This window comes from Chanodichthys erythropterus, chromosome 5 (assembly GCF_024489055.1).
Source record: "Chanodichthys erythropterus isolate Z2021 chromosome 5, ASM2448905v1, whole genome shotgun sequence".
Lineage (NCBI taxonomy): Eukaryota > Metazoa > Chordata > Actinopteri > Cypriniformes > Xenocyprididae > Chanodichthys > Chanodichthys erythropterus.
In genome coordinates this window covers 13696219-13710362 of record NC_090225.1, presented here as the reverse complement: position 1 = coordinate 13710362, position 14144 = coordinate 13696219, and positions in this window count along the sequence as shown.

Genomic DNA, 14144 nt, shown 5'->3' with positions numbered 1-14144 from the left:
AAAAAGGTCAAAAACATACATTTACACACAAACTGACAACCAACCTCAACTTTCAGACTTTTTTTTTCTTGTTTAGCTTAACTGTCATGGAATGGAACGCATAGGATTGTGGGATAGCAAAGGCAGCAAAGGATACATCTATTCTGCCTTCAAAAATCGATCAGATGACGGTATCTCAGGGGCGAGGCCTGAGTTGCGTGTTACATTGCTGAAACAAGCTCGAAGCCATTGACCAATCACAACACACTGGTCCAGCTGACCAATCAGAGTGCATTGTGCTTTTTGGAAGGAGGGGCATCATAGTGACTGGAACTAAACATAGCGTTACAGACTGGCAAGAGAGGTGTTGCAACAATGTAAAATATGTAAAAAATTAATTCAATGAATTCAATATAAAATATAGCTGCAAGCAGCAATTATCGGGGCCAAGCACAAAGAAAGCACAACAAGTCATCCCAGCACAGCTGGGAGCATCAGACTTACTGCAACATTGAGCGATTAAAGACATATTTAGGCAAAATGACAGAAAAATCATAAATACCTTTAATAATAATGACTTAATGATTCATCACTTTCAACCAATAGGTGGCGCTGTGACCAAATTGTTGTGGTATGGTCAAAGTAAGGTGACAGTGACTCATATAAAGTTTGGTGTCAATATGCCAAAGCATTGCAGAGATACAGCTTCAAGAGTCAGTTTTGCATCATGCCTCAAATTTGTATATGAACACGGCTTGACGTATCGACTTGAAATCCATAACTTTTTCGGAGCAACGGTCTAGGAGGAGTTAGAAAAAGTAGGTTTTTAAAGAAAAATAATATGGCTGACAGGAAGTTCATCCGACTATGGCACATTTAATGTTCTCAGCATGACCTAAGGAATCTACTGAGACCAGTTTCATTACAATAGGTTAATATAGTGAAAAGTTATTAGCATTTTTGTAAATTTTTTTATAAAATAATTCGACTCGGCATGATGCCCCGAATCCAGTGAGACCAAATTTATGATTTTTGGACAAATCGATCAGAAGTTATAAGCAAAAATATCCATTTTTCATATCTCCGGACCAGTAGGTGGCACTGCGCCGAAACGCTGCATGATGCCTCAGGTCATTCTTGTACCAAGTTTGGTCTGAATACGATAAAGCGTTGCAGAGATATAGCCTTACGTCTGTTTTTGCAAGCGCTACATAAAATTCGTTCGTGTGTTTTTCGAAAATGGTTTGAGAAATCAACTTGAATTCCATAACTTTTTGTCGGCATGGTCTGAAGATGATCTGGTTAAATTTTTGTGAAAACGGAGTAATGGCCTAGGATGAGTTTGAAAAAGTAGGTTTTCCAGAAAATTAAAGATGGCGGAAAATTTTTCATGACACAAAATCACGATTCGGCTTGACCCAAGGAATCAGAGGAAAAAAGAATTTTGTCAGAAGTTATTAACATAAACATGAGTAAAAATTTGGACAGCTGGTGGCGCTAGATGGATTGAGTTAGAGACTCCAAATTCGCTATTTGACTATTGGCTATTGACTCTCCTCTAACTGTGTGCCAAATTTCACAACTTTCCTGCAAGCGGTTCTATGGGCTGCCATAGACTTACAGAGCGGAAGAAGAAGAAGAAGAAGAAGAAGAAGAAGAAGAAGAATTAAAAAGAACGCCAACAATTACAATAGGTGCCTACGCACTTTCGGTGCTTGACCCCTAATTAATGGTAAAGTTGTATATGTAGAAACAGTAATAAATGTAAAAGTAATCTGTTTTTGATCAATTAAAATTTACTTTGATAGAAATACCAGTTTCCTTCAAATACAAAAATATGTCTAGTGATTCCAAACTTGTGAACAGAATTGTATTTTTTAAGATGGGCTTTCCACTGTATTATTTTAATTTTTCAATATCAGAATGCAGATATAAGTATAAGCACCCCCAAAACGAATACAGGTTTGTCTAATATTATACACTCTTAACAGCTGTTTTCTGCACAGAAAATCAATAGCTAGCATTCGTCAACACTCTGCTGTCTGTGTTCCTAGGTCACTCTTTTCCTGCATTATTCATCTTACTGACCTGCTCTGGCTCCTTCAGATCCCTCTGTGTCCTGCCAGCATGGAGCTTCTCGCTGTGTCATTGAAGAGTCGAGCACAACCAGGTGATTGCTGATGAATACAGTGGTGCAGTATTGTGTCCCATCAGATCCATGATGAGGGTTTGTATGGTTCCATCTAAGTTGTGACGGGTCTCTGTTATGATGTGTGCACCGAAGGTCAGAAGTTTCCCACAGGTGAATGGACAAGGGCTGTTGTCAACCTATAATGCAACTGGATCTCTCTCACTGGCTTTCTTTTGGTCTCACCTCGGCACACAAATAGACACACACACCCAGAGAGAGAGAGATAGTGCTAATGTAATTAGAAACCTCTCTGTTGTCCTATCTAGGGTTCATCTGGGCCCATTGCTCTCTTCATTAAGTCTGTCCTCCTGTGATACAATGCTAATGCATTTGCAAGAGAGACTTTGAATTATCCTTTAAGCTATTTAAGCAAATTTAATGCTGCTGACTACACTGAGGTGATCTGTTTGGTATGAATTATTAATTTGAATCTTTATGTTGTTCATTCCTTATATTTTGTCGGTCTTTAATTCCCTTAAACACAGACTCAACAAAGCCAATCCTTGTGACTTTAAGCTTATATCTGTACACCTGGGGAAATGTCTGCAGGTGTGTTGTTGGTGCATTTGAATTTTGTCTTAGTGTTTTAATGTTCTCAGCTGGGTACCACAAACAACCACATGGTGCATAATTCTCTTTCTCTCTTTGTCCTTTATCTTTCTGTGTCAAGGTTATCGTTCCTTTTCAAAAGAGCCTTTTTTTTTTTTGTACAGCCTTGGTGAATGTTAAATAGTGTTGTGCATGTTCATGCAAGTATTTAGCTCTGATTTTTTTCAAATAATAATCTATATTTTAATTGTATTCAGATAACAATATTAGTGTAACAAATGTATTTTTGAATGAATGAGCGCGAGACATCACTTCCGTTGTCAGAGCGCGATCCGACCTCACTAGCCGGAAGTTGAACGAAGTTGGACATAGTGGTGTATTAGAGGTAAAAAATTATATAAATACTGTTCGGTTTCTCACACAAACCGATCGTTTCGTGTCTTAGGACATTAATGTGTCGTCACGAGCCGCAGGTTTTAATTTTGATTTGTCTAAGCAAGTTTTATTTACTGTTATAGTTGAAGTTCCCATCCACTGCTAGTATTTGACTGACAGACGGCAGCGGTTGCAGTTAAAAATCATAATTTGCGTTCGACTGAAGAAAAAAAGTCCTCTACATCTTGGATGCACTGGGGGTATAAGCAGATAAACATCAATTTTTCATTTTTGGGGGAACTATCCCTTTAATGCACATATAAGCAGAAACATCGTGAAACTTATTTATATATGTGTACATTTCTGCTTGCCTTCTTTTCGGGTTTTTTCTTTATGGATGTTATAAATACAGACAACTTTAAAACAATACCAATACTTTTTGGCTGGCAAAGCTAAAAATTCGGACTTCCGCACTAGCGCTTTCCTCTTCAGTACTTCTTAAAAAGTCAATTTATCTCCCAGCAAGCTTAAGCCCCAGGCATCAAGACAGATTGTTTTACCTCCTTGCTCAGCTGTAATGACACATGAGATATGGACTAGCGGAATTGAATGTGTGGGTGAGTGTTACACCATCTGTGTAACTGTGTATGTGTGTGTGTATCTATAGATGTGAGTGGACAAAATCGATCAAGTGCTACTAGACTTTTGGGCCACTGGCACCAGAAGTTCTCAATACAAGTACGACCCCTTTAGACTCAGGGATTTATGTCTAAGCCTTCTGATTTCTCCTTCAGAGCTTTCATGAAACTCCTATTATTAGCTTGTCTGAATTGATGGCTTATATGGTTTGCAAAAGTCAGCATATGTTTGTACATTTTGTATTGAAAATGCTATTGTCCATTATAGAGCGCTGCAGTGATGTAATTTTGTAGGCCAATCTGGAACAAAAATAGGAGTTTTCCATTTGCTTTTGGATTCTTGTAGAAAATAAGCCTCTGTAACCAACAAAAGCTTATGATTCTTACATGTTTTGTTTCTTGTTATAATCTTCACAAATAAGCAACACAATGTTTATGAATTTTGAAGCATAAATACAATCACCATATGTAAAAAACTAAAAGTTGACTAAACAAACTACATGTTAAAGGTCTTACGGGTGTGGAACGACATGAGGATGAGTAATTAATGACAGAATTTTCATTTTTGGGTGAACAAACCCTTTAACACAAGCTCAAAATATTTCCACATTTTATTCTACAACATCAAATACATCAGTAATACCCCTTTGTGATTTTCTTGTCTTAAAAAAGGTGGTTGCTAACATAGGTTGTCGGGTCTTATAGGTAATTAATGAAATAAATTTTATTTTTGGGTGAACTAACTCTTTAACCAAAGACCTTATTTCAGGCATTTAACCAAAAACTCATTCACAAAACCCATTGATTTCAGGACAATGGAACCTGAAGTGCTAAAATTGTTTCCCGGTTTTAGCCTTGTCATCCCTTCAGCACTATTCCCTTTCTTTTATTTATTTTCAGTAACACTTTAGGGTCCAATTTATATTTCTAGGATATTGGCTGTTTAATAAAACACATATTAAAGGGGTCTTATTATGCCCTTTTACAAAGACTTGATTTTGTTTTTTCTGTGCATACTAGAATAGGTTTTCATGCTTGACTGTTCAAAAATGCACTATTATCACATATTTTACATTAATACAGCACCTCTCTTCCCAGTCTGTATCAAACACACTGTTTAGTTCCTGTTTCGATGAAGCTCCGGAAATGTCCACTAGTTTCCATAACCGCTAGTTTCATCTGCTCAGGTGTAAATATTAACGATGCCGTCAATTTTGCAATACCAATTCGAACCCGATTCAGACCCTGAGAATGTTTATAAACAAGAGGATCGTGCACTACCTTTGCAAGCACGGATTTTACATGTCGATTCAGAGTGGTAAGATCCTAAAGATCGGTGAACAGTCTTACAAAAGCAAGTGCCCCATAGCTAATCACTTCAGCTAACAGGCTAGCGGAGCCACACATATTAAAACATACTTACAGGTTGTGACCCATAAACAACTGATTGTCCCGACAAAGTGGGAACTGCTCCGTCTTTCAAGAGAAGCTTTTGTGCATTGACGGCATTGTACTCTCTTAGGTTCTGGGAGCTGTCCTCCGTAAAATGAGCGGCACACGGATAAACGTTGGGGTTATAAACAGTGTTAAAATAAATTCTAGTTTATAGTAGTAAATAAAGTCTAGTTTAAAAATAGTCTCTTTGACATGGCAACAACATGCTACTAAAGCAGATCTTCTTCTTTGTCTTCTCTAGCGCAGCTCAACCAGGCCTCGCCTCCTTTTTTTTTTTTTCTTCATATTTCGTGTGCAGGGATTATTTAAATGAGTGACAATGTGACTCCACAAGAGCTGGAAAAAGGTGTAGTTCCAACAAGACATTTGTTGTACAAACCCGATTCCAAAAAAGTTGGGACACTGTACAATTTGTGAATAAAAACAGAATGCAATAATGTGGAAGTTACAAATTTCAATATTTTATTCAGAATACAACATAGATGACATATCAAATGTTTAAACTGAGAAAATGTATCATTTTAAGGGAAAAATAAGTTGATTTTAAATTTCATGGCATCAACAAATCTCAAAAAAGTTGGGACAAGGCCATGTTTACCACTGTTTGGCATCCCCTCTTCTCTTTATAACAGTCTGCAAATATCTGGGGACTGAGGAGACAAGTTGCTCAAGTTTAGGAATAGGAATATTGTCCCATTCTTGTCTTATACAGGCTTCTAGTTGCTCAACTGTCTTAGGTCTTCTTTGTGGCATTTTCCTCTTTATGATGCACCAAATGTTTTCTATGGGCGAAAGATCTGGACTGCAGGCTGGCCATTTCACTACCCGGATCCTTCTTCTATGCAGCCATGATGTTGTAATTGATGCAGTATGTGGTCTGGCATTGTCATGTTGGAAAATGCAAGGTCTTCCCTGAAAGAGACGACGTCTGGATGGGAGCATATGTTGTTCTAGAACTTGGATATACCTTTCAGCATTGATGGTACGCACAGAGATTGTTCCAGATTCTCTGAATCTTTGGATGATATTATGCACTGTAGATAATGATAACTTCAAACTCTTTGCAATTTTTCTCTGAGAAACTGCTTTCTGATATTGCTCCACTATTTTTCGCCGCAGCATTGGGGAAATTGGTGATCCTCTGCCCATCTTGACTTCTGAGAGACACTGCCACTCTGAGAGGCTCTTTTTATACCCAATCATGTTGCCAATTGACCTAATAAGTTGCAAATTGGTCCTCCAGCTATTCCTTATATGTACATTTAACTTTTCCAGCCTCTTACTGCTACCTGTCCCAACATTTCTGGAATGTGTAGCTCTCATGAAATCCAAAATGAGCCAATATTTGGCATGGCATTTCAAAATGTCTCACTTTCAACATTTGATATGTTATCTATATTCTATTGTGAATAAAATACATGTTTATGAGATTTTAAATTATTGTATTCCTTGTTTATTCACAATTTGTACAGTGTCCCAACTTTTTTTTGGAATCGGGTTTGTAGGGTTTTCTGTTAAAGAGAATATCTCCCTTTGTAGTGGACTTTGAGCTTTCTAACCTTGCAGATCTTTTTTATGCTCAAACAGCAACATTACCCCTTTGATGCCTTATTCTGCATGACCATATTCTACATCCCTTAATCCTACCTAATTCCTAAATTAGGACTTAACAACTACCTTACTAACTATTAATAATCAGTAATAAGGGGTTTATTCAGGCAAAAGTCAAAGTTACCGGTAATAGTTAATATTGAGAACTGGACCCTAATCTAAAGTGTTACCATATTTTCTTTATGCTTTTGAAGAAAACAGAGCCTGCACACTACATTTATGTGATATATAACAGACAGGGGGCAGTGTTGAGCTAAAGTCGAACAGCCATTAGAGATTAGTTGGTCTCTCAAAACAACACTAATCAAGAACAAGGCTTCCAAACCGAAAGGACCAATCAGAGCCAAGGCTGTCGCAGCCTGCTTGGCACTGGTCTACCTGTCGGTCACAGTCTGCTGTCAGGCTTTGACTAATGGTGTCTGCCAGTCTCGTATTCACGCTCTCTCTTGCTCACTCTGTCTCCCTGACTCTATTCTTTCTCCTTTATGTTGCTTTCTTCCCTTCAGTGACTCGTCACCCCACCCCCCCACCACATTTTCATCCACCTCTCTCTGTCTTCCTACTTTAGTTTCTATTCTTATTCCTTTCTAGTGCCAATTTATGTAACCGATGGTAATAAAATCCCAGCTTTTTTTGTAATTAAGGAATTAGGGATGAGTGGGAAAGCTCAATGGTGAAGAGCAGCAGAAATATATCCTCCCTCAGACGGTCTCATGGACACAATCTCCTCCATGTTTAGAGATACGCACAGCCCACCTGCAATGCCCATGTTGCCTTGGGCTACTCACAGCAGCACATAAATTAACACAACAATGAGTGTCTTCAGTGATCGCATCTGTTGCGCACTGGGCAGAGAGATGAAGGCTGTATGGATCAGATACAACAAGTAGAGGGAATTAAAGCACTGGATCAAACATGCAACGAGATAGGAAGACGGCAATCAATCTGGCTGTTTGAGTCGCTCTGTACTGGTCTAGATAGATTTGTTGGGGTTATGACAGGTGTCCCAGTTGTGTGATCTCTTTCTCTCCTTTTCGCTCTTTTTCCATGCGGCATTATAGCTCTATTACAGAAGCTTAAGTGGAAATGTGGAGACATGCGGATTGACATTGAGATTTGTGTGAGTGTCGGAGAGATGCATTGCCTTGGGTGGAGAAGTGCTAAAACTTAAGCAGACGCCATATGCACCATAAAATTATATGCATTTGTGAGGGGTATGTGTGTATATACACACAAACACATTTATGTAATGTTCATAAATATAGCCTCAGACGATCAAGCCAAACAGCAGGGGTGCCTGTAATTTGAGTCAACTAAATTCCCTTTCACAAAATAAATAAATAAATAAATAAAAGTCCTCCTGCTGTTTATGTGGTACAAGAAGCCACATTACTGGAGGTTGTTTCTCCTCAATCATAGCAATCTGTGTCTGAATTTGTGCACCAGAAATGTGTTTGTTTTATCATATCAGTAATTATTCTTATCAGTCGATTATTCTCAATGTTGATCACAAGATAAACTATTACTAGACTCTGGTGTGTTTTATACAGTTTATGAATTCTATATTAATCTGTACTGTTGTTGTACATTTTGAGAGGTGTGTGTACTGCTAAACAACCACGCAAATCATGAACAATGAAAAATCTTCATCTCTGCACATTTCACTTTATTTGTCAAAGCAAGTGAACAAGTACATATAACTTGGCCTGTTAATGTTACGTGACAGTGTAGCAAGGAGCAAGGATGAAGGAGAATACGTAGAGTAGTTTTTAATGACAAAAACAGGCAGGTATACACGAAACATCCAAAGTCCAAAGAATTAGTCCATGTGGGAGTGGAGGAAGGGAGGAGCCAAGGGGAAACCCGGAGAAGGAGGAGCCAGATGTTGGTCCAGAGACCAACTATGAAGAGGCCCCAGGGTGGAGTCCCAGGTGGGAGGAGCCGTGGTGGTGTCGACGTGGAGGTAGACAACACCCTGGGGACGACCAACGGAAACGTAGCTAATGATGGAGACCTGGAAGTAGCCAGGAGATACAGGCGCTGGAGATACAGAAGACTCTGGAGATACAGGGGAGTTGGGAATCACCTCTCCAAAAAAGTCAATTAGATCAGCCTCAAACAAATCCTTCAGATCTTCAAAATAATGGCCAGAGCTAAAAAAACTTGCATCAACAGCCGTGGTGGCGTGGGTGTGGGTTGAGAATACATAGAGTAGTCTTTAATTACAAAAACAGGCAGGTATACACGAAACACAGTCAACACCAACGAGAACGGACAAGGAATGAAGGAGAACACAGGGTATATATAAACATGAGGCAAACAAAGGAAACTTAACAAGATGATTAACAGGACATAGGTGAAAGAAATGACTAATTAAACAGAATGGGGAAAACTAGGTCAAACCTGAGACAGACAACAGTGAACATGTAACAGTTAAATTATATTAAGTAATTTTTACTTAAAAATCTGATATAATTAATATAAATAAGTAAAACCATTTGCTCTTTTAAATATATTTTATTTGTTTTATGCAGTGCTGGTAAATATTTTAAATTAAATGTTACTTTTATAATGTGACAAAATAATACTGAGACAATGTGTAGTTAAGAGTCATTTACTCTAAAATTAGCAGTTAATTTGTCTTAATTTGTGTTCCGAAGATGAACAAAGGTCTTATGGGTGTGGAACGACATGAGGGTGAGTAATTAATGACAGAAATTTCATTTTTGGGTGAACTAACCCAAAATGGAGTTTGGAGAAGCCCTCCATGATTGCATATTTTCTTCTTTCCGCGCATGCGCAGATTCCTTGCTTCAAGACGTACATTTTACACCATTTTTTTTTATTTGCCTCAAGTACTTTATTAATTTGTGTAAATATACCAGAGAATCACAAGTCAAATTTACTTGTCTGTTGGATGTCTAATATTTGCAAGTAAAAATTGAGTATTTAAGATTATTCTTAGTGAAAGATACATGATTTTTCCTGTTTTATTTACTTAGCCATAAAATCATGTTTTACAGTGCAGTACGCTTCAGAGATTTGACATGCTTTCATAATGGTGCGACTGGGCTTGTGTTCATTTTTGTTATTTGAAGTCTCACCAGAGCTCATCCTGCCCCCTCCTCTAATGAAACCACAGAGGTGCCCTAATTCTGAACATAAAATGCTCTGGTTGCCATATTACCAGCTTCTATAAACCTTGAAGTGGCATGTAATAGACAAAGCCTATTGAATTCTTTCTTGTCATTTGGCTCAATGAACAAAATAGACATTAGGGAAAGGACCAAGCCTTCAACTCTCCACAGTACACTCTCTATTTTCTCTGTTTCAAAGGCTGAAAGATAAACAACATTAAGATATGAAGCTGTTATTGTAATGCATCTGGGGCACAGAGTTAGTATGTTAAGAGTCTCCAGAATGCCAGTTATCACAGCCTCAGCTTGCAGGAGGATAATTAGTGTGTAAGATGCTCTGTTTGACAGTTCTTATCTTGACTATCAGTAGTCAGCTCAATAGAAATGTCTGTCTCTTAGGAAGAAGGTTGTGGTCAGCCAAAATGTGAGACATACATAGACATTTTAAATATAATTATTAGCATATTTTTAGTAGCATACTTTCATGACATTAATGAAATGGTGAGCTACTATTGAGATGATTGTGGTTTTGTGGTGTTTTTATTGTATGAAAAATGCTTGACTTTTGATTAAATTGTACTGAAGATGTTGTGATTTTCATCTGAGAACTTCTTACTGAAAACATGAGTTAATATCATGTAATGGGTGAATGGAAAAGGGGCCAGGGGTCTCATTTATAAAACTGTGCGTAGGATCCCTACTAAAAGTGTACGTACGCGCAAAAGCTAGATTCTGCGTACGCACAAAAAAATCAGATTTATAAAACCATGCGTACGCCAGAACCGGCGCACAAATCCCTTTATAAATCCCAGTCAGCGGAAGATTGTGCGTACGTAGATCTCCACCCTGTCTCCTCCCCGAAATAACCATATATGGAGCTTACGACGCCTAGTTTTACTATGCATAACCTCATCTACATATCATTTCCATACACGTTCCCAACCACGTGACACCATGGTTAACACCGTCAAAGGTACAAGACATTGGAAAATATTAGATATGGACTATAAATGCCATTTGTGCCACACATTATGTTGATAAAGATAATCCAATATCCTCTTTATGTTTTAGAATAAATATATCAAAATATCCATAAAAACAAAATTGTATAAAATACTTCAGATAAAAGTTTTAGAATAGAGTTGATTCATTCATTTCCACTGGCCACATAGTATTTAAATAGTTTTAAACAATTCAAATCAAATTTATGCAGTTTTGCTGATAAGGTGAACATATATTTTAGGAAGTTTATAGGCTATTTTTAGTGGAAACAGATCGGACTACTTATTTATTGCAGTGTAAATACAATTGTCTGACTCGGCGCGTCACTGACAAAGTATTTTAAAAAAGAAAACGTGCAAATCTTACAATTTTCCTCAAATTATATCCTTCAAATGGTAATTATTTGAAGATCCTTCACACGGACATGCAGCTGTGGTTGTATAGTAAGATATTATTGGACCTATTCAAGCTGGACAACGGACCGTTTGACCACCGAATCCAGCAGTGTCTTCCATAATATCTAAGTTAAGTGTGCATCACTGATCGTCATTCTCGAAAACATATTTTGTCATAACATCTGCAGTTTAGTTTAAAGAGGAATTACTGTGCTTCCAGCGCTCCTCGCTGTCATAAAACAGCGTGTCACTGGAAAAGTGATCGAAAGTAGCACATCTACTATCTCAATTCATATCACTTTGTCTCCAGAATGTGCGTACGCACGGCTCAAAGTTTGCTTAAAGGTGCGCTCATTCGCCCGTCAAGTTTGTCACCTGTCTGAACTTCATTTCCCATAATTTACCTCCTAGACTCATTATCCTCATTTCATTGCACTCAGCTGTTTTGTGTTTGATTATTAGTTCTGTCTATTTAGTTTCAGTTGTTTCTGTCTTTGTTGGTGGTTTGTTGTCTATGTTACGTGCACCTTTGTATTCCTGGCTTTTTGTTTTTGTGGACTGTGCTGTGGAGTTTGACCCTTACCTGTTTGATTATGCCTTTGGATTAACCAATAAATGCTGCGCTTGGATCCTAACATCTTGTTTTTGTGTGCAACCGTGACAAGGACAGAACCCTGTGGTACTCCACTGTTATTCACTGTATCATCTTAGGCAAACTCGTCTGGACTGCCACCTTTCAGTAAGGTAATCTGTGATCTAGTAGACTGTGGGAAGATTCATTTATATCAACCTGAGTTTAATCCCAAGTTGGAGAGGCAGAATGATGAAAAAAAGCATTATAGAAATCAACGAGCAAAATACTGACAATAGTGTCAGCCTTATCCAAGTGCGAGTAGGTCCATGATCAGGTCGTCATCAACACCTATATGAAATATACCTAGGTTAGCTCATTCTAAGAGATTTTTCCTCATATGTCCCCCTCCATGACAGGCAATTGACTGTAATCCTCAAGGAGCTCCTAACCATTAAAAAAGACACAGGAAAAAAATGAAGTGGAGCTAGAAATGACAGAATGGTGATATTAATTCCCACCCATCTTAAACTAAGAGAGGCACTACTTTCTCCATTTAAAAAGCTATTATATAACACTGATTCTTATAGACGAATAATTATTTAATATGATGCAGTCCCTGCTCACGCTTTGACTGATATGAACTGGAAGTGTTATCTTCTGAGAGGAGAAACCAGCAGAGGGAATTGAGGACAGGCCTGCATGATTGCCATTTTAATAGGGTCACCCCCAGGGCCACTGTCCTTTCAAATGCACTCACTGCTCATCCTTATTCAGCCTGACTGCAACAGACACCTTAATATTCTGCTCATAAGGGTGCACATTTATTCTGGTTCTCACCTGCATGTACATTTTCACTTTGTCACTGATCAGTGCTCGTATATCTGCTATAAGCACAATTCTACAATCTATTCTAAGCATATAAAGACATAAACTGCATAATGCTGCAGATAACTTCTCTTCATATGAGATCATAAAAATCATAATGTTTTTTGGTGGAAGAATTCTTGTGCTTCATTGCACCATGACACAGGCTCTCTCCCTGTCATGGCTGTGTCTTGGATAGAGGAATTTTGTGTGTTGAGGCATTTTGTGTTTATCCTCGATCTGTCATTCTGACATTTTTTTCCCACTTGCGCTCATTCTGTTTGGACTGTCTGTTAGGTCGCGTACATTCTGATCCATACCATCACTCTATGCTGTTGACTCTGGCTCTGTTGTTTCATCTGTAGTATGTATATTGTGTTTGTTATTATATTGTTTAGTCATATTATTTGATTTGCTTCTTTTGTTTAGATGTACTTTTTGTTTATGCTTTGTAAAGTGCCCTTACGACTGACTTAACCCTCTGGCCCTCTTCGTTTAGGTGTCACACTTACCTTCTTTACGGTCAAAAGTGACCGAAGCCTTGGAAAGTAACTTTTTTGTTCCTCAGGAAAACCAATGTAATATATTCTTGTTCTATAATATTTTTTGATTATTATATAAAATTTTGAGGGTATTTTATGATACTATGCAATATTTATACAATTTTTATTAACTATTTTTCCCCATTGAAAATAATAGAATTTTTTTTTTTTACATATTTTTAAATTAAAGTATTCCATGTTAAAATAGAGACAAGGCATTTAAAATAAATTTTTTTGAAGGTAGATTAGTGCCATTTGGTGAGAGTAAAAAAAGAAAAACTTATGCAATGCCATGTCGTAACCACTAGATTCCCATAGAGCTCTATATAAAATTCTCTAGTGGTTTTTGGACACAAACACTTATTTTTATTAAGTTTTGGATATGGATTTAAACTTAGACATTCTCAAAGACTACTTTTTGTCACGGTTTAGATTTTTTTTTTTTTTTAATGTTGATTTGAAGCATCGGTTTTTGCATTAATTTTACTACAGTCAAACCTGAACATAGAGGGCGCCATTTTGTTACACGTAACATCAAAATTCAATAAAAAATAACAAAAATGAACAGGTGTGTTTTATAACAGCTTAAAAAAATCTGTGTTTGATCTGATTTCATCCTCTTATTTGAGTTTTGGCTCAATTTTACCATACTATTACAGCCACACTGGTTCATTTGTATGTGTATAATGGTGTGTTGTGTGTGTTTGTCTGTGAATGTGTGTAAGTGAGTGGGTGTTTCTATTTTGTACTCTTGGTGTTTTAGAGTGTAACCCCTTTCTTGCAGTTCATTTTTTACTGCTTTGTGGCTGAATTTTTGCTTTTATTTCACACA